Consider the following 20,924-nt stretch of genomic DNA (forward strand, 5'->3'; position numbering starts at 1 on the left):
ACCACAGACAGGCAAGTTTCTCCATACCCAGGCAGAAAGCAGTCATTACCAGGAATTTCTCTAAGTTCTCTGCTTTTCTTGGCCAATATAGAAACAGCCTAGGAACTGAAAATAGAAGTAGAAGCTAATTCTGTTTTCCTGGTCTCTACCAAAGTGTGCAGGCAAGTGGCTTGATCGCACCAGAGCTTCACGTTCCATCTGAAAAAACAAGGAACCATGGCTCACCAAACTCATGGCACTTCTGCAAATGAACCCAGCAACTGATGAGTCCAGCCAGAGCCCACAGCCGTCAATACAAATGCTCCAAATCACTGGGCCACAGCCTGGCATGGCTTGATGTCCAGATACAGGCAGAAACCAAAGGTAAGAGCTGGTGTGTGACAAGCTAAAGGTTTCCCAGCTGATTAGCAGGAGAGCTGGGACAACAACATTGGCTTGTGAACTCCCTGGCTGCTGCTCTTTTTTCCCCACCCAGTCATCTCTCTGCAGTTTAACTGTAACTGGAGCTGCCAGGAAAGTCCCCTAGAAAGGTTAAACAGCTTATCCCAAGCCAGTCTTCCTTCCTGCAGAAAGTCCCCCTACCCCTGTCCTTGCTCTCTGGCGAGCAGTAAATCAAACATTCCCTGCTGCATTATTTTTCAAGCTTGATGTTTCTAAATCCAAAGACATCTATAAATAATACATACTCATTTATATGTACATTTAAAAGATAAAAAAAAAAAAACAACGTAACAAAGATACCTGTAGATTCTTCTGAATACTAATGGACTACTTAAAACACAGTGGAAGCAAATGGCTAATGAGCACAGGTAACCTCATACCTGAATTTCCCTCCACCCCATCTCGGCCTTGTACCCAACGGGGGAGCCTCTGTTCTGAACTCACTCCATTCACTGCTTTTCTCCCACGGTCACATTTAGCCATCTGCTGCTTCTTTTATATGTGGGACTGTGTTTTTTTTTTTTTTTCCTCTTCAGTTTTATATGAAACATTTAGCAATGAAGTAGCAAATAAAAATACTACATATCATCTAGAATTCATAGGAAATTGTGGTTGGCTTTAATGCATCTAACGGTTGATAAAAAGAAATACATAGATGCTTCTTAAGACTTGTTTATATTTTATTCCACATTACACACTCTCACTCCATTGAGAAAATTTAGAAATTGATGTGGTTCTCTCTGTCACAAGCTGGCATGGCAAGGATTACCGTGTCTAGGGAACACTTTTCCCTTGGAACACAACGCACTCGCCTTTGCAATTACCCCAGCAGACAGAAATGGTGCAAATAATCCATCAGGGCTCACATGAGTCTTTGGAAGGAAGGGTTTCTATACTTTTTTCCCCTAAAAGGTACGCTCTTAGTGTTGTCTGGCTACCCCATCTTCTGCCCTGCCAGGCATCTCTGGTCTTCACTCCTGACTGAGGATGTGGTTGGAGCACCATCACCTCTCAGATAGACGCTCAGGTCAGCAAGGAGCTGGCAGACTCGGTGTCTACTCCACTCACCCATGTGCAGAAACAGGGGCGGTCCCAGGGCTGCAGACAGTGAGGGCTAAGTTAGCTCTGCTGGGGGGGCTGAAGGCGGTCAGAGGAGGGAGAATTCCTGGGGTTCAGGAAGCTCCTTGCCAGGTCCTAATCTAGGTCCTGGAGGATACGCACGCCTAAAAGATCAACCTGAAGACATTCAGAAGGGCAAGCATCTTAGTTTGAGTTCCCCTCCAAAGTGGCCCTTGAAACAGCAATTTGGATGCAAGTAGGTTTTTTTTTTTTTTTTGAGTTGATACAAGGAGTCACCATGAGGAAGTAGGGATGTGAGGTAGGAGATGGGGAAAAATCAATTGAGGAAGCATCAACCAGTGGGTTCCGCCTGGGCAGGCGGGGCTCATTCCTACTGAGGATGCTCCAAGAGGCTGGAGAGAACCCATCTCAAAGTTGTCCTTCCAAGAGATAAAGGAGGAAGCTGCAGTGTTTACTCATCATCTCCCACCTCTCATTGGCTGACAAGTGCTTTTTTAAAACAAATTAATTTATTTTAATTGGAGGTTAATTACTTTACAATGTTGTGGTGGTTTTGCATACATCAACATGAATCAGCCACGGGTGCACATGTGTCCCCCATCCTGAGCCTCCCTCCCACCTCCCTCCCCATCCCATCCCTCAGCGTTGTCTCAGTGCACCAGCCCTGAGCACCCTGTTTCATTCATCAAACCTGGATCTATTCCACATATGGTAATACACATGTTTCAATGCTATTCTCTCAAATCATCCCACCCTTGCCATCTCCCTCAGAGTCCAAAAGTCTGCTCTTTATATCTGTGTCTCTTTTGCTCTCTCCAATATAGGGTCACTGTTATCTTCTTTCTAAATTCCATATATATGCATTAATATACTGTATTGGTGTTTTTCTTTCTGACTTATTTCACCCTGTATAATAGGCTCCAGTTTCATCCACCTCATTAGAATTGATTCAAATGCGTTCTTTTTAATAGCTGAGTAATATTGACAAGTGCTTTTGAGACATCACTGCCTGAAGACTTCCAGCCTGCCCCATGAATGGGCTGGGCACCCCCACACAGAGAGAGGCAGGAAGCAGGAACTGTCAGCAGGTGATCCCCAGGGTGGGGAATGCGCTGGGCACCAACAACCTCTCTTAGGGCAGGTAAGTGGGAGTGCTCATCAGCTCCTGAGGGCTGGGGGTGACTGCAGCCCCAGCACCTTGCCTTGGGCCCTGGAACTTCCCCTTCTGAGTGAGAGGGAGACACACATTGCTCGCCACCATAGGAGACCTTGAGTTTGCTCATCCCCACAGCCCATGCCCTGTCAAATGTGTTTGTAATGGGATCATCTGCTATCTGTCGGCTGCGCAGCAACCATGTATGAAAAATAGCATCGAGGAGCAAATTAAGTGATCTGTCTGCAAGCAGCCTGTTTAGACGAGGAAGGGCTGCCGTTGACAAATCTATTAAAATTATACATAAATTATCTAAGAGCACATAGATTCATGCTCAGAATGAGGACATCGATTATGGGCATTTAAAATACAACCTGGATGAAATCATCTTGTCTCACTTGAATGGGGTAATAATAATTAAGAGAAGAGGGAGATATAAATTATATCCATCACTTTCCTGATTAAAAAAAAAAGTTCAGAATTTTCATTTTTCAGGAGGATGATGCTTTGAAACATGAAGATTCTGGGTGCTGCCATTTTAAAGGACAGAGGGATCCAGCGAGGTATCTGTGTGCTCAGTCACACAGTCATGTCTGACTCAGTGTGACCCTCATTGACTGTAGCCCCCAGGCTCCTCAGTCCATGGAATTTTTCAGGCAAGGATACTGGAGTGGGTTGCCATTTCCCCCTCCAGGGTATCTTCCCAATCCAGGGATTGAACCTGTGTTTCCTGCATTGGCAGGCAGATTCTTTACCACTGAGTCACCAGGGAAGCCCGAGAGGGCTCTGGGTGCTCTCCAAATGGGAAGGGTGAGGGTTAAGGGGCCTAGGTGTGCCTCTCTTGGGAAGTAGAACCCAGACAAGGCTTTGAGGCAAGTGGTTTACTTGGAGAGTGAGGCCAGAAAGCTCAGGCCACTGAGTGGGGAAAGGAGACAGGTAAGTGAAGGAAGCCAACAGAGACTGCCCGAGATAAGCAGGATGCCACTGGGGGCACCCGGGCCAGTGTCCCCTGGGACCTCTGGGAGGGAAGGAGAAGGACACATCTTAGAGTTACCCCACCTGGGGTATGAGGAAGCTGGAGCTTCTGCTGCCAACTCCCAGTTCTCATCGGCTGAGAGCTCTCGTCAGTGAATTCACTCCCGGCACTTCAGGTCTGTCCCTTGAGGCCAGGAAAGGCTCAGGGGGCAGCAGGCTAGGGAGGACTCTGGGAAAATAAGCCTCCAACATGTGCAAACACACTGTGCTGGAAACTCATAACCTCTGATTACTTGGATGGAATTCAATTTGCCACTTTGAAAAGTCTAACAAAAACAGACCCCCCCCCCACTTTCATGTAATCACTGAATAATATTATAATCATTCTGCATGGAAATTGCATTATTTCCCTGATGGAAGCCTAGGCTTTGAACCTCTCAGGGCTTCACCCACTACATTACTTTTCAGAATATGAAGTAGCAGGTTCCAATTATCTGGGAAAAAAAAAAAAAGTTTAAAACAGTCACAGCACAATACATGGTGTGATCCAGACGGAGCGAATATACATTCTCTAGGCCAGGCAACTTGATTAGTGCCTGTGACTGTTAAACACATTTCAGGTAATATACTGATAATGGACATTAATAGTAGCAATAGTGCTGAAGTACTGGAATATAATGATTTCTGATTATATTACTGTTTCCTTTTGTGGAGCACAGTGCATATTTCCAAATGACTCTATGTTCATTAAACCACACAAAAGCCCAGCGGCAGGTTGGCAGAAAGGTGGCCAGAAGGGGCTTGCAGTTACCGGTGTTTAGGAAGTGGGGAAAGACGGTGGCCAGAGTTCCTGGCGGGGCCCAGTGGACTCAGCACCGTTTTCTGTGCTCTGGATTCATTGCACGTGTCCACCTATGTGGACAGACATTAACTACCGAATAGCCAGTAAAGAAACGCTCCTGTGTGCAATGTAATAAGCTGATGGGTGTTAGAGGAGAATTTAGAAGTTAAAACTTTTTGTCTACACCCAAATATATGACCGTCTTTCCCTTGAATCTCCCATTATCCCTTAGAAAAAAGGGTAAGTCATAATGGAACAGAGTATAAAAAATAATATGTATATATGCACAGTGACTTTGTTGTACAGCAGAAATTAACAACATTGTGAATCAACTGTACTTCAATAAAAGGGTATTATATTAAATTATTAAATATTCTAAATTCAATATATTACTGAATTTAATTAATTCAATATATGTATTAAATATATTAATATAAATTTTATTTATATAAATTTATAAATATAAATTTATTTATTTATAAATACATTCATTGAAATTTATTTATAATTTATTTAAATATATATAAATTGCATTTATATATATTTATATAAATATATAAACATATTTAATAATATATTAAATATTTTACATTCAATATATCCAATATACAATTTGATGGATTCTGTATCAGTAAAAAGTCTCATCTCTCAGATGTACTCTCCCACCTGATTCAGTTAACACAGATGTGTTAATTTCTCTTGGGATTATGACTTCATAATTTTAGTGCTTGGATGTTGTTGTAAACAAGATTTTTAAAAGTCGCTTTAAACAGAAACCCAGCAATGGTTAATTGCTGCAAGAGATCATGAATGAGTCACCTATAAGGCAAATGAAAAAGAAAAAGGCAAACTGCCTCAACTTATGGGAATTGGGACCTGTGACTTGGATAAAATTTTGAAGGAAGGCATGATCCATTGATTCTAAAAGTGCTGTCTTGAAAATGTAGATGGAAGTGAGGCTCATGAGCTCTGGAAAACTGTCAGAGGACTTGCAAAGCTGCTCTAGGCTAGGATAAAAAAAAATACCCTGGGAACAAAGACACTCTGCAGTGGGAACTGCACCTGACAGGTTTGGAGAATGACTCATCTAATCAAAGTGGGAGAAAGCAGTATTTAAAAATTAACAGTTTACTTATTTTGTGATTTTAAAGATGTGTAACTAAAGTAATTAATTACATATTATAAGTAAACAGTTTGTTGTTTCATTTGTACTGTATTCCAAAAATATCCATATATTCAGGTCGACTAAAAATTTTTTTGGAGCCCTTTTATTTGGGAATGTGGGGAACTGTGTTACATTTGGTTACATTTGGTGCAAAGTTGGTTTCCTTAGCACCGTAGGTGTACAGCTGTTCTACTGGCAAAGCCTTGCTTTACTCTACAACCCAAACCCACTTAGAGCCACGAGCAGGTCTTTACTGCAACAGCCCTTTCATTGGGTAGGAAATCTGAAGCCTAGAGAATTTTCTTTCCTACCACAGAATCCTTAAAGGAAGACGTGAAACGTAGAAGGAAGCCTGAAAATAAGAACATGGCTTTATAAAAACTGAAGTTAGTTGATTTATAATATTGTGTTAGTTTCAGATGTACAATAAAATGATTCAGTAATATATATATATATTTTCAGATTTTTCATTATAGGTTTTTACAAGATGTTGAATATAGTTCCTTGTGCTATACAGTAAATCTTCGTTGCTTGTCTATTTTATATGTAATAGTGTATATCTGTTCATCCTATGCTCTTAATTTATCCCTCTTCTCCCTCTCCTTTGGTTACCATAAGTTTGTTTTCTATGTCTATGAATCTGTTTCCGTTTTGTAAATAGTAGTATTTTTTAGATTCCACACATAAGTGATACCATAAACATTTGCCTTTCTCTGTCTGACTTACTTTACTCAGAATGAAATCTCTAGGTCTATCCATGTTGCTGCAAATGGCAAAATTTCATTCTTTTTAATGGCTGAATAGTATTCCATTGTGTGTAATGGAATATACATATCTATACACAAACATGTACACATACAGACCCATACTCACACCCACACACACATACGCACATATATATATATATATGTATATAAACCACGTCTTTATCCATGCATCCGCTGATGGATACTTAGGTTTCTTCCAAGTCTTGGCTGTTGTAAATAACGCTGCTTTGAACATTGGGGTGCACGTATCTTTTCGAATTAGAGTTTTTGTTTTTTCCAGATACATGTCCAAGAGCAGGATTGTTGGATCATATGTGGCTCTATTTTTAGCTTTTTAAGGAACCTCCATACTGTTTTCCATAGTGGTTGAGCCAGTTTAACATTCCCACCAACAGTGCAGGAGGAGAACATGGCTTCTCGCATGAACACGCCATGTGACAGTGGATGGCCTAGGCTTTGCATCTGTCAGCTGGGGATAATTTGGGGCTGTGAACTCACTGGTCAGAGCCAACCTCAAGAATCCCCTGGTAGCAGGTTATTTCTCTACACTGACCCCTGCCTACTCTTCTGGCGGGTATTCCTTCTGGATCCCAGACTAGTTTGCTTTTCTTCAGCCCTGCCAGAACGCTGCCATTGCTTTAAAAAAGTGAAGACACTTTTATTGAAAAGTGTATGTAAACATGAAAATCCATCTCCAGTCTTCTTTCCAGATGGGAAAAACCCTGCTGAAAGGTGCCAGGTGGGAGTGCTCTGGTCCCACCTCTGTCTGGGGAGAACTCCCTGCCCCCTGGCTGGCAAACCCAGCCTCCAGCTCTTTCTCTCTGTCAGTCCTGGGCTAGGGGCTGTTACATTAGATCATCCCTCCTAGTGGAGAAGGCAATGGCATCCCACTCCAGTACTCTTGCCTGGAGAATCCCATGGATGGAGGAGCCTGGTGGGCTGCAGTCCATGGGGTCGCTAAGAGTCAGGCACGACTGAGCGACTTCACTTTCACTTTTCACTTTTATGCATTGGAGAAGGAAATGGCAACCCACTCCAGTATTCTTGCCTGGAGAATCCCAGGGACCGGGGAGCCTGGTGGGCTGCCGTCTACGGGGTCGCACAGAGTCGGACACGACTGAAGTGACTTAGCAGCAGCAGCAGCAGCAGCGGGAGGAGGAAAACGAAAGGAAAGTGAAGTCGCTCAGTCGTGTCCGAGTCTTTGCGACCCCATGGATGGTAGCCTACCAGGCTTCTCCGTCCATAGCATTTTCCAGGCAAGAGGACTGGAGTGGGTTGCCATTTCCTTCGGGGATCTTCCTGACCCAGCGATCGAACCTGGGTCTCCCGCATTGCAGGCAGATGCTTTACCGTCTGAGCCACCAGGGGAGCCCAGATAATGGGAGGAGGAGCCACTGTAATTAAAACCCAGGAAAGCAAGATCTGTGCTGGCTAATGATGTGGCTTTGGGTCCCGAGATGTACTTTAAACTTTATAAGTCATACAAATGCACTTTCCCCCTCCTTACCTCCAGCAAAAATAGAGGAGCAAAGGTGCATCTGATAGTGAGGCAGGGTGTCCTAATCGGGAAGCTACATGAGGTCACTGGGGTCCACTTAGAGGTCTCGGGCAGCAAAGAGTGAATACGATTTCCCAGAAGCAAGTGTTTCTCTTTCCATGGGGGCATTTCAGCCACAAAGTCGCTAAAAAATTAACAGCTCCATGAGAACTCCTATTCAGGAAGAATTAAACTGGCTACTTCGATTCCACACTTCTCAAAGCTGCAGGCGTGAACTTTGGGAGCAGCTGCAGGGAGAGCTGGGATATATGAATTATGAACTGAGACCCTGTGGACGCTCCAATCTGGTCCGAGAGCCCAGACCCAAAGTGGGAGGTGGGAAAAACCACAGGCTGTCTCAGGCTTGTGCACAAGCTCAGTCTCAGTCAAGGACTGCCTCCCCATTCATCCACATTTTGACCTTCTGCTTCAGTCTCCTCAGCTGTATAATGGGAAAACAAGCACCTACCCATAGGGCTGCTGGTAGATTAAACGAAGTATTCAAGAAAGTACTCAGAAGCCTACTGACACGCAGTAGGTTCTTAATAAATGTTAGTGCTTATTGCTTGTTCTTGTCTGTCCCCCAAATGATCTGCCTAAGACCCAAATCTGGTTTCCTCTCATTGAAAACCCTTTAGAGGATTCCTACTGAATAGACAAAACCCCCCAAATACTCGGTAAGGTATCTGTGGCCTCAGCCCTACTCTAGTGACTTTAGCCTTTTTGGCCATGGTGCCCCCATACTGCATTACTGGAAGTTTCCAAGCAGGAACCTTGTCCCCTCATGTCTGTCCCTCACCTCCTGCCTGGCAAGCTCCATGGTGGTGCCTATGTACCTATCCTCTGTGCTCCTGCAGTTACCATTTACTGAGGTGCTTTTTGCTCTATTCACATTTTGGGCTGGATATTAATTTGGGGGATGGGGGACTGTCCTGTGCATGAGAGGACATTTAGCAGCATCCTTGGCCCCACCCACCAGGTACCGGTAACATTCCTAGATTCCCTCTCACATGCCCACCCCAAGTTATGACAACAAAATATATCTCCAGACATTGCCCAGTGTCCCCCAGGCAAGGGAAGGGATAAAATTATCCCTGGTTGATAACCACTGCACAAAACTATAAGTTCCTTGAACACACAGATTCTAACTTACTTATCTTTCTATCAGTGGACCTAGTCCCATACTTGACAGATAGTAAGTGCTCAACAAATGCCTGTGGAAAAGCAAAGAAGGAAACAAAATGAATTTGGTGCTCATGACATAGTAAACATCTCCACCAAGGATGAGATGAGAATGTTGGATCAAATAATGAATCAACAAATGAAATAGACACAAGTTTGATTAGTGACTAAGTACACAGAAGGTGTGTTGAACCAATAAGTCCGTCTCATCATTTAACATCTTATAAAAAAAATTTCAGCTTCCCACCTCCATCCCCTTCTGGATTCTCTGGATGCAGCTTCCCTGCATCCCAGTGAAAATTCTTCAGGGATTTCCTGGGCCTCCTGTCCGGTAACTCACCTCCAATTCCTTCTTCAGTTCACTCCTCAGCCCATCACTGCCCCTCAAGTTCTCCTATTAAGGTCACCAATATATGTGTTTGCATGCTGAGTCACTTCAATTGTGTCTGACTTTTTGCAAACCTATGGGCCACAGCCCGCCAGGCTCCTCTGTCCATGGGCTTCTCCAGGCAAGAATACCGGAGTGGGTTGCCATACCCTCCTGCAGAGGATCTTCCTTGACCCAGGGATCGAACCCGTGTCTCTTATGTCTCCTGTACTGGCAGGTGGGTTCTTTCCTAGAGCCACCAGGGAAGCCCCCACCAATATATACTACTTGTGCTGAATGCAATAGAAGGTTTCTACTTTTCATGCTGTTTGCCATCCCAGAAGATTTCCATACTGATGATCATTCCTTAAAAGCAGGGATGACAATCATGATATAAACTACTGGGATGGCACCGGCACTGGCCAGTGGATGCACTGACCAGTCAGAATAGTCTCTGGGCATCAGTGGTCAGTCTGTGTGTACAAGTTGAACATAAACCTTGCTTAAACACTTTCTTCCCAATCTCATACGTTCCCCCCCACTCCCTTGGTTACTGTTTCATTCTATTTTGCAGGAACACTTCTCTCTCTCTGGCTATTAAATATCAGAGTTCCTTGAGGATTTTCTCTAGGCTCTCTTCCTTTTTTTTTTTTTTTTTAACTCTACTCCTTTCCTCACATGATCCATGCTCAGGGCATTTCTTACCTTCCATGTGCTGATGGCTCCTGAAAACACATGGTCTCAGCTCCTACCTTCCTTCTGCATTCCAGATCTGTCCATCTCACTGCTTATCCTTCGCCTCTACTCTGATGTCTCAAAGGCAACTCAATGTGCCACGCCTCTTCCTCTGACCCAAACAAGGCAAAGCATCAGGGACTTCCCCAGGGCTCTGGTAGACAGACAGCGCCGCTAACCATCGACTGGACAGACCTGACACCTAGGAGCCTCTCCCTCCATCGCCACCCCATCCACACTCCTTCTGAAATCTTTATCTCCATCCAACTCTCTTTACCTCCATAGCCGTCTCCCTCTCTTGCAACAGTCCTCACTTGCTTTTCTCCGATGCAGCCAGAGAGACTTTTCTCAAAATGCACATCTGATCCTCTTCCTCCCCTGCTTTTAAGCCTCCCCGCTCCAGGCTGTGCCTGGACTGGTGACTACTTTCCATCCTGCCTCACCCCCCTGCTCCTGGTCCTCTTGTATGCTCCTGCACACTGGCAATGTTTCAGTTTCCAGAATATTCCGTACTCCTGCCACAGGGCCTTTCTGTGCACTGTTTCCTCTCTCTTCACCTGTTAATGCTGATTCAGAGCCCAAGTCAAGTATCAACTCCCAAGGGAAGCCTGCCTTGACCTGAGGCTGTATCACTCTCCTATTTATAGACAGGGTCTCTCTCCTTTCTAGTACCTGGGTTCATACTTATAATTTATGCTTATAATTATAAGATTAACGCCTGTCTTCCTTGCCTAGAGTGTAAGCTCCATACAGACAGAGCCCACGTCTGCTTTTGTTTACCTGTGTTTCCAGTCCAGGGTGGGCAGCTAACTGTGGTCTCTGGGCCAAATCCAGGCCAGTGCCTGTCCATCAGGTTTTACTGGAACAAAGCTACACCCATGCACTTGTGTACTGTCTGTGGTTGCTTCTGCTGCATAAGAGGTGAGTACAACGACAGAGACAACAGGGCCCTCAAAGCTAAAGTATTTTTGCTGTTATTGTTTAGCTGCTCAGTCGTGTCTGACTCTTTGCAACTCCATGGACTGTAGCCAGCCAGGCTTCTCTGTCCCTGGGATTTCCCAGGCAAGAATACTGGAGTGGGTTGCCATTTCCTTCTCCAGAGGATCTTCCTAACGCAGGGATCAAACCCACATCTCCTGAGTTTTCTTAATTGGCAGGCGGATTCTTTACCACTGAGTCACCCGGGAATCCCCCAAATATTTACTCTATAGACAAAGCCTGTGCTCACTTTGGCAGCACATATACTAAAACTGGAACAATACGGAGTAGCTTAGCATGGCCCCTGCGCAAGGATGACACACAAATACGTGAAGAGTTCCGTACTTCAAAAGAAAAAGCAAAAGGCTGCCATCCCCTGCTCTAGGCTGGAGCACTAGTGTCTAACAGAAAGCAGGCATTCCAAACAAATTCGCTAAGTGGAGCGTAAACGGCCAAGGAATAAATGAGTTTCTAATAGATGCCTTGCTGTCTGCTGAGTGGCTCAAATGAGCCCTCTCTAGGACAGCGCTGGCTGCTGCAGGCCTGCATGAGAATACTGGGGGCTGTTACCGACGTGCCGACCCCTATTCTTCTGCCCAAGAGTGGGGATCCTTGAGTTTTCTTTGGGTTCCCAGCCAACAGGTCACCACGGGTAAGGAATGGGTCTTTGATCTGACGATGGAGGCCCCTGCTCCTGGCTGCTTCTGAGGCAGGGGAACTCTCCCTGGCCATCCCATATCTGCCTGACCCTGTCACAATCCCTTTAGGGATTAAAGAAGGAAGAGGGAATGTCAGAGTGCCTCCGCAGCCCACCCCCCAACTTTAGGGACACTATGGGGACTCCATGAGAAGTCTCAACTACACAGTGGGGTCTTAGGTGGGGAAGGAGCCCAGAAGCCCCAAACCCCTAACATGACAGACCCAAGGACAGACCTGGCTGTTCCTCCTGCCTCTTTGCCAAGGCGTCCAGGAGACTGCAGCCTCCATCCAGAATAAAAGATTACCTTCCCTACTCCAGCCCCCAGAGACCTGGCCATTTCTCGTTCAGAGCTCACTTTGAATTCAGCCTTTCATCCAACATCATCCTGTACTGCTCACTGTATTTGCATGAGGGCCCTTCCTTCCTCTCTACCCTGCGCCATTGCAAATGAGGGGTGCTTTGCCCTCTCCCATCTCTCTCACCACCTCTCCCAGCTCCAACCCCTGGGTCAGGAACGCATAGCACAAAGCACATAGGAGGGTCTGGCAAACACCTAAGAAAGGCGGAAGGGCCTCAGAACACCCTAGATCCCAGCTGCACCACCCGTGACACCTGAGATGCTGATGGCCACCGCCCAGCTCCCTCCTGCCCAGGCCTGCTTCTTCTGTGTCTTGCATGACCTAGAGTGACCGTGCCTCCTGCCTCCCACCTCCCTCCATCCAATGCTGGCTCAGCTGGGCCCTGTCAGCACATTTCAGACCAGCCGAGGTGCCTCCAGCGGCCAGCCTGGAGGTTCCTGGACTCCATGCGGGCTTCTTCTGGTGCTGCCATCCCAGTGGGGGAAGACTCCAGAATTTTAATACTTATAAATAAGATGTAGAAAATTCTCAAAGCAGAGATAAAGCTGCATCCAGGCTGAAGCGTTAAATGTGGCAGGAACAGAAGACGCAATGTGAGCATTTACACCCAAGCACAAGTAGCCAGCAACCCGCAGAGCTGGCGTGGGAGAACGTTTCCGGCTCCTCACTCGTGGGTGCTAGACGCAGGCACCACGTGGCTCTACTAGAGAAAGAGTTTCAGATTTAGTGCTCAGATGTTTTGTTAAGATCCAGGGGAAAGAGAAGGAACACTCCTGGGTGAAGCCCAGATCACTGATCCGAGGATTCTAGAAGGCCCTCCTCCCTGAATCCTCCCGGGTCCCTGGCACAGCTCTAGGTGCACTGGGCCCCCAGGTGGGGACCCTGCTAGGGGGTCCAGCAGAGGTGGCTCCCCTCAGCCCTGCTGCTGCCCCACTGCATCAAGAGCCTGGAGTCTCCTCTGCCTCGACTTCCCCATGGACAAAGACAGAGAGCATGCCAGCTCGTGTCATCTCACAGGACTCTGCTCTGAAGTGGGATCCTTTGAAATAGGCTTGGTGGCTGTCTTAGTCAGCTGGGGCCACCAAGATGAAATGCCACAGATAGGGAGGCTCAAACAGGAGAAATTAGTTTTCTCGTGGTTCTGGAGGCTGGAAGTCCAAGGTCAAGGTGCGGCAGCTTCGGCTTCTCCTGAAGCTGCTCGTCCTGCCTTGCAGATGGCAGCCTTCTTGCCGTGTCCTCACAGTCTCTCCTCTGTGCACACACATCCCTGGTGTGTCTTTGTGAGTCTAAGGTTCCTCTTTTTCTAAAGATACCAGTCAGATTGGATTAGGGTCCACCCATATGACCTCACTTAAATTTTAATGGCATCTTTAAAAGCTCTGTCTTCAAATACAGACACATTCAGTGGTCTCCGGGTTAGGGTTTTGACATATCAATTTTGGGGATACACAGTTCAGTGTATGACAGTGGCTAATAATGAGCTAAAGAACATGCTTGACTATGTCACGGTAGAACTAAGGAAAACAGGATACCATTCCTCCCTGGATGCTTCACGCAATGGCAAACTTATCTGCCCTCCCAGGAAGTTCTTGAGCAGAAAGATGAATACAATTCACATCCAAAAATACGTTACATTCACTGGATTTCTACTTATTTATTTGACTTTAACAAAAGCCTTCACTGAAAACAGATGAATTAAACTGGTGATGATGGCAATGATGAAAATAATCGTAAATCAGCTCACAACCAACCAAACCAAGCAAAGCTACAAACACTTTTAAGCTAAAATAGGTTAAGTTGACAAGCTTTGTTTCAGACCTGAACTGTAACTCTGAATAACATGGCATTTATAAAATATATATTTAGCTAACCTTTTTAAAGAGCACTGTAAATCACTCATAAAAGCCAAACTTTGTAGAAGTGGTCTAATTTTAGAGGTGAAACAAAATGCTATTACTGATTATTTAAGAGGCTAAAGGCAAACACTACCAAAAGGAGCCAGACCTGAGAAGTGTCTATTCTGGAGGCATCAAAGGGAGGTCTTATTAAATTCACCGTGAGTTTTCTCCAGAGACTACAAACTGACTGCACGTGGGGGTATGGACATGAGATAATAAATAAATAAATGTGCCCCCACCTTCTGTTTCTACAAGTTGTCAAACTCTGCATAGAAGTCTTCATTCTTTTTAAGTGTCAGGCTCTGTGGAATGAGATGTCAAGGGGGAGGCAGCCTGGCTGTTTTTTCCACATTCTACACTTGGCACTCAGCATAGAGTCTGGTGGGCAGTAGGGAACCAAGAGATAGTGCTCGTATGGAATCTGAAGAGCATAATCACTGTGGATGAGATCTGGGAAAGAGGGAAGACCAGAAAAAAGCAAGAATCGAGGGACAGCAAAAATCAGGGACACTATGAGCTGAGCCTCCTAGCCATCATCAGAGATTGTGCAAATGAACTAAGTAAGTCATTATTCAGTTGTCTGATACAATTAGAAAAGGGGGCAGAAAAAGCTGAACAAATAATTGCTTTAAAATATATAATCTGCATCTTTTCAAAAATAAACCCAGAATTTTGTAAAGAATGTTTATCAAGGTTACATAAAACATCAAGACTACATTTTAGAGGCTGATTGAAAACCTCAGGGTTTAAAGAAAATGCATCCTACTAAGCATAAAAATAAAGTTATTTTTAAAAGTTACTACATGAAATAAATAATACAAATACTAGCTTACTCTTTTACAAAGCTCACTGTACAATATAATCCAGTAAATCATCACTGTGTGAATGGGAGAGGATGGGAGGGGAAGGGATGGGAGGAAGGGAGAGGAGAGTCATGCATGAGGCTAACAAGAAAGCAGCAGTCAGAGCATGAAAGGCCTGGCCTCGAGGTTAAGGATTTTGTACTTTCTCCTCTGGCAAGGGGGAGCCAAGAGATTTTAAAAGAAGAACTGGCCCCATCAAATTTGTATTTTCAAAAGATGACTCACCGGTTAAAAGCCCCTAATGAAAAGAGTGGCCATCAGCTGAAACAAATACAAAACAATTAGGCACTGAACAGGCCCCTCGAAGCAGACATGTTCTCCTCATTTGCTGTCTTCACGGACAGTAGATAACAAGTAGGTCCCATGTTCAGGGCTTGCTGCCCCAGTTTCAAGTGCTGTACAATTCCCATGACATATATCTTTTCCCCAAATGCTGTCCTAGGACATCTTCCTCCTTAAAGAGGAAATGCAGGTCGAGTAACAAGTACAATAGTTTGCCCAGGGTAAGAGCAAGCTTGAATTTTCTTCATCAAAGGAAAAAAACACATAACCAAAATACCAAGTCTCTCTTATTTTATGATCTGCTTTTTCTAAATATTCATATAAGCTGACCTTTTCAAGGCATCGCCTGGAACTGAAAACATGCTGGTAATAAATCGTGTTTCTCTGGCTTAAACGAAGCGGTGTTTTGCTGCGAGTCAGGAGTGGTTTCCATTGCTGGAGATGCTCAGAGAACCGGGCTGCCAGGAGCTGGCAGGGGCTCTGGTTCCAGGGCAAAGCACCCCCTGTGTGTATGAGGATCAAGGATAGTGTGTGTGTGTGTGTGTGTAAGGCACTCCCCCTGAATTTCCCATCTTCAATCCTTCCAAAGTGCCTTTCTGGGTACTGTGAGTAGAGGGTAGCCAGGTGCCATGGACACCTTTGGCAGCCTGGTGAAAAGCCCGTAGACTCCTTTCAGAATAATGCTTTTAAATATATAAAATAAATTGCATAGGATGATTCAAGAAACCTGTTACATTTAAACACAGTTATCAAAATGTTAAAAACAAAATGTTAATGTAGTAAATATCCTTCTCTATCAATGCATTAAATAATAAAGTCTAGAGTCATTTTTTTTTAATTGGATTTTTTGACTGTGCTGCACAGCATGTAGGATCTCAGTTCCCTAACCAGGTATGGAACACACACATCCCATCCTGCCCCCCACCCCACCCCGCCCCCCACCCACTGCAAAGTGTGGAGTCTTAACCACTAGACCGCCAGGGAAGTCTTAAGAATCGTGTTTAAAACTACTGTAACTTCCAAGTAGTGGTGAATATAAATGATACTTTGAGACATGTGCAACAAGGAGGAAAATATCTGTGATCCCTACGGGTGACAGAGCCACATACTACTGTGGTTTGTCGCCTACGTTCATGAATTGAAGGGAGCGCCAGCTTTCACTGGGAAAATAAAGCCACATATTCCCCTATTCACACCACAGATGTCCTGTGCTAGGCCAAGTATGAAAAACAACAAATGTGCCCTGCAATGCTCTGAGGTAGGGATGCGACTTCCCAGCCTGATTTAATCTGGAGCATCTCTTAACCTTTCTGGGGACGTTAACACTTGAACTCCATGGGACTGTGGTGCAGATTTAATAGGTTCCTTCCCTTTATTTTTGTCTGTTAAGAAAGAAGCAACTGATGCGAGAGATTAGGAGTGGGTGCACCCAAGGCCTGGACCTATACTCCCTGGAGATCTGGGCCCTGTGACCTGCTCCTGGGGCTTCCCTGGTGGCTCAGTGGTAAAGTATCTGCCTGCCAATGCACCGGTTCGATCCTTGGGTTGGGAAGATCCCCTAGAGAAGGAAATGGCGACCCACTCCATTTTTCTTGAGTGGGAAATCCCACGGACAGAGGGGCCTGGTGGGCTACAGTCCATGGGGTGGAAACACACCCAGATGAGCACACCCTGCTCCTGACCTCACAAGGATGTTTATGAGACTCTGGGGGGAAAATGGGGCCACACGCTTTGGCCATCGTGGAGGATGGCTGAAACCAGAAGGACTGAGCTTTGAGGTCATTATTCTGTGTTTTCAGGTGTGGCTGGTATGGCAGGAATCCTGGTGCCATGATGACTAGTGTGGGGCTTTGAGGTTGTTGATGCCCCAGTTGCCCTACTGGCAAATGAACAACACTTCTTTACAGAGTTTTGTAAAGGTGGGAGGAGAGAACGTGATGTTTAGAAAAGGGCCTGGCACTCAGTAGGCATGCAGTAAAAGTGAGCCACTTGATTATAATATTTACTACAGCCTTGTCTCAGGCCATGACGATGCCTTGGTTACTACACCAAAAGTTTCCTTCTTCATCCTCCGAGTGTCTGAAATAAAGCAAAGGCCCAGAATAGAGGGTGGGTTCTTTCCCCGAGTCCCCATATGGCAAGAAGGAAACTTTTATTTTCAATAGTATTTCTGAAAAGTCTCAGTATGGATATGCAGTATAAGCAAACAAAATCCTAAAGCTTCAGAGACATCCTACCTCTTGACCCAGCGCTGGCCCTGGCTGAATTTTCCTTTTGCCTTATACAGCACAGACACAGTTCTGGGGCAGAAGACACCACTGGGTGAACATGAGGACTAAGCCATGGTGTGAGGGGAAGTGTTTGCAAGGCAATTTCTAGAGACACTGGATCCTTACGTCAATAAGAGAAGGTTGTGTGCATAGATAAGAAACCTTAAAATTTTTTTCTTTTACTTATTCTTCTTATGAAACACAGACTCCTATAAAGGGAGACAACAGAGTTCTTGTTCTTTAGAAGTTTACAGGCTCTCAGGGGAGACAAACCCAGACATGGAAAAGATATAAAAACACACAAAGAAACCACAGTCCCAATATAAATGGGGTGATGACACAGAAATACTGCTCTAGAGCTCTGGGGTGGAGAAATCTTTAAAAGAAATTTTTGGGGGGCCATGCGGCTTGTGGGATCTTAGTTCCCCAACCAGGGATTGAACCCACATGCTCAGCCTTGAAAGCAGAGTCCTAACCACTGGACTGCCAGGGAATTCCCTGGGATGGGGGAACTCTGTCTTCTCAGAGTCCCCCCAGTGGAGTTCGCTGGTCTCATAAAATTCTACCCACCTGGAGATGGAAGGAAGTCAGTACATGTTCAGGCTGGAGGGATAGATTTCCTTTTCTTTTACCCTGTGACCTTTCTAAAGGTGTCTGTGTCACTTTATGGTTTATAATACTAACATTAATGTATCATTGCACATGGACAAGTAGCAGCAACGGGAGGGAGGTTCCTTTCCACCAGGGCTGTGATGACATCCTCTCCCAGTTGCGGAGTAGAAACATTGAGGATACAAAGCGGAGGCCCTCCAGGTGATGTTCCCTGAATTATTGTGAACACTGGAGCCCAAAGAGGGGCCATGAGACTGCCTGGGAAGAGGGGTGGCGTGCAGGAGGCTCTGCACATTTGTGAGGACTTGAAAGGCATAGGCAGGGCGACCCAGGTGCAGCCCCTGTGGGGAGAGTGGTGCAGACTGCAGAAATTGTTTGTTGAGGGAATGAAAACAGAGAGGTGGGGCCCCCCAAACAGAGTTTAGGGACAGCTAGGATGAGAAAGATGGTTAAAAACTCCCCTTGACCAAAGCCTGTATGTCAGGCACGGCTCAAAGCCTTTTGTGTGTGTTAATACTGGAACGCTCCCCATAGTAAGATGGAGAAACTGAAGCTCAGAGAGGTCAAGCCATTTGCCTAATCCCACATAGCCAACTGGCTGTGGACCCAGGATCCAAACCTACTCATCTGCCTTCAAAGATGAAACTTCAAAAAGTGTACTTGGTTAAAGCTAGGTGAAAGAATCCAGTAACAAAAGACCACATATTATATGATGCCATTCATTTGATATGTCCGGAATAAGGAAACCTACAGAGACAGAAAGTAGATTCGTGGTTCCCAGGGGCTGGGGGGAGGGTGAATGAGGAGTGACTGCTAATGGGCATGGGTTTCTTTTCGAGGTGATGAACATATTGACCGTGGTAATGGATGCATGTATCTGTGACTCTATTTAAAAAAAACATTGAATTGTACACCTTAAATGGGTGAATTGCATGGGAGGTGAGTTATATCTCGATAAAGCTGTTACTTTTTTTTTTTTTAACTTAAATCTTCCCTTGTGGCTCAGATGGTAAAGAGTCTGCCTGTAATGCAGGAGATCTGGGTTCAGTCCTTGGGTTGGGAAAATCCCCTGGAGAAGGAAATGGCAACCCACTCCAATATTGTTGTTTGGAGAATCCCATGGACTGAGGAGCCTGGATATAAACCAAGGAATATACAACTCTGCTTTCACTGGGGGAACCTGGGGCGATAGCTGATCCAGAGGAAAACCTGGGAGGAACACCTGCTTTCCTTACGGTCTTCCAATATCAGAGCTGCTCTCTGACCCTCAGACCCAGGCCTGGGGCAGCCTGTCCTGATAGGCAGAGAAGGGCTTAGCTGCACAGGGACCTCATCTCCGCTTTGTCCTCACAGCACAGCCACCCGGCAGCACTGTCAGGCTATTAAATATGGATTAAGAAAACGTTAAGATCTGCCTGCCGAAATCTAAGCTACGGAAAAACAACTCTGACCCTTCACATGATCCTGCAGTGTGGGCACAGTGGCTGGCATGACCCAGGAAATCTTGGGAGAGTCGTGCCGTCTCGCTGAGAAGCCAGATGAACGCCGAGGACAAGGCCGGCGCTTGGTTCGTGATTACCTCGCTCGTGTTCTCCCCACTTGTGTTCTGAATTGCAGAATTGTTTTCCCTGGCATTTGTCACATTGAGGACATGAGCCTTTTAATTGGCGAGCGAACAGACATGCCGCTTGAGATGTCAAGAGACTGTCTTTGTTGAGCAGCAGCTCTGTTAAGCGGAAGCCCTGAGTCGAGGGGCTGTGTCTCCGAGTCAGCTGCCAGTCTGGCCTGAGCACAAAACGGAACCAGCCAAAAGAACCAGCGATTCAGTTTATGCAGGACCTTGCCAGATAGCCCCTGGGGGCTGAGCTCTGCATTGGATTGGATGCTGTGGGGTTCTAGAAGCCTTGGCCCTCCATGCCTCCCCTGCTAAGTCACTTCAGTCGTGTCTGCCTCTGTGTGACCCCATAGACGGCAGCCCACCAGGCGCCCCTGTCCCTGGGATTCTCCAGGCAAGAACACTGGAGTGGGTTGCCATTTTCTTCTCCAATGCCTGAAAGTGAAAAGTGAAAGTGAAGTCACTCAGTCGTGTCTGACTCTTAGCGACCCCATGGACTGCAGACTACCAGGCTCCTCCACCCATGGGATTTTCCAGGCAAGAGTACTGGAGTAGGGTGCCATCGCCTTCTCCGCTAGAAAGCCTCTAAACAGTGTTTTCTGTGGCACCAGGTGAATGGGCTCATCTGAGAGGTTAGATGTTGTGTCTAAGGTTGACACAATGCCCTCCCTGTATCCACATCCTTTGCCCTGGAACTTTGTATCCATGGAAATTTCCGCCATGACTCTGAGCATGGCCATGGGGTTTGGTTTGGAAAAGTACATGTGCTTTCCCACTTCCTCTCTCACTTCTCAAGAGCCACTCTAAAATCATGCTGGAGGATGAGAGTCAGCCTACCCAGCCAGAGATAGGTCAGCCCAACCCAAGTCTGAGGCCAGCCAAGATAACAGAGCCACCTAAGTGACCTGCAGCTGACCGCAGAGGCATGAATGAACCCAGCTAAAACCAGAAGAATGTTATTCTACAGACTAGATGAGCAACACTCACTATTTATTGTCTTCAGTCACTGAGGTTTGGGGTGGTATGTTGCATGGTACTATTGGGTCACTAGGGAACTGATTCAGCCAGCCAATATAGGACAGATGGGGATAATCCTGGGTAGAT

At 45.8% G+C, this 20,924-nt stretch overlaps 1 protein-coding gene and 1 non-coding gene across 3 annotated transcripts in view; one reads left to right on the plus strand and one right to left on the minus strand.

Moving 5' to 3' along the window:
- KLHL29 (kelch like family member 29) overlaps positions 1–20,924 on the minus strand; it is a 331,437-nt gene that overhangs the window by 248,634 nt on the left and 61,879 nt on the right. The gene's annotated exons all lie outside the window — the stretch shown is intronic.
- LOC112578309 lies at positions 11,464–11,570 on the plus strand. Its single transcript, XR_003102601.1, has one exon. It is a non-coding gene; the product is annotated as a U6 spliceosomal RNA (small nuclear RNA).

The sequence above is a fragment of the Bubalus bubalis genome, chromosome 12 (assembly GCF_019923935.1).
Source record: "Bubalus bubalis isolate 160015118507 breed Murrah chromosome 12, NDDB_SH_1, whole genome shotgun sequence".
Taxonomy (NCBI): Eukaryota; Metazoa; Chordata; class Mammalia; order Artiodactyla; family Bovidae; genus Bubalus; species Bubalus bubalis.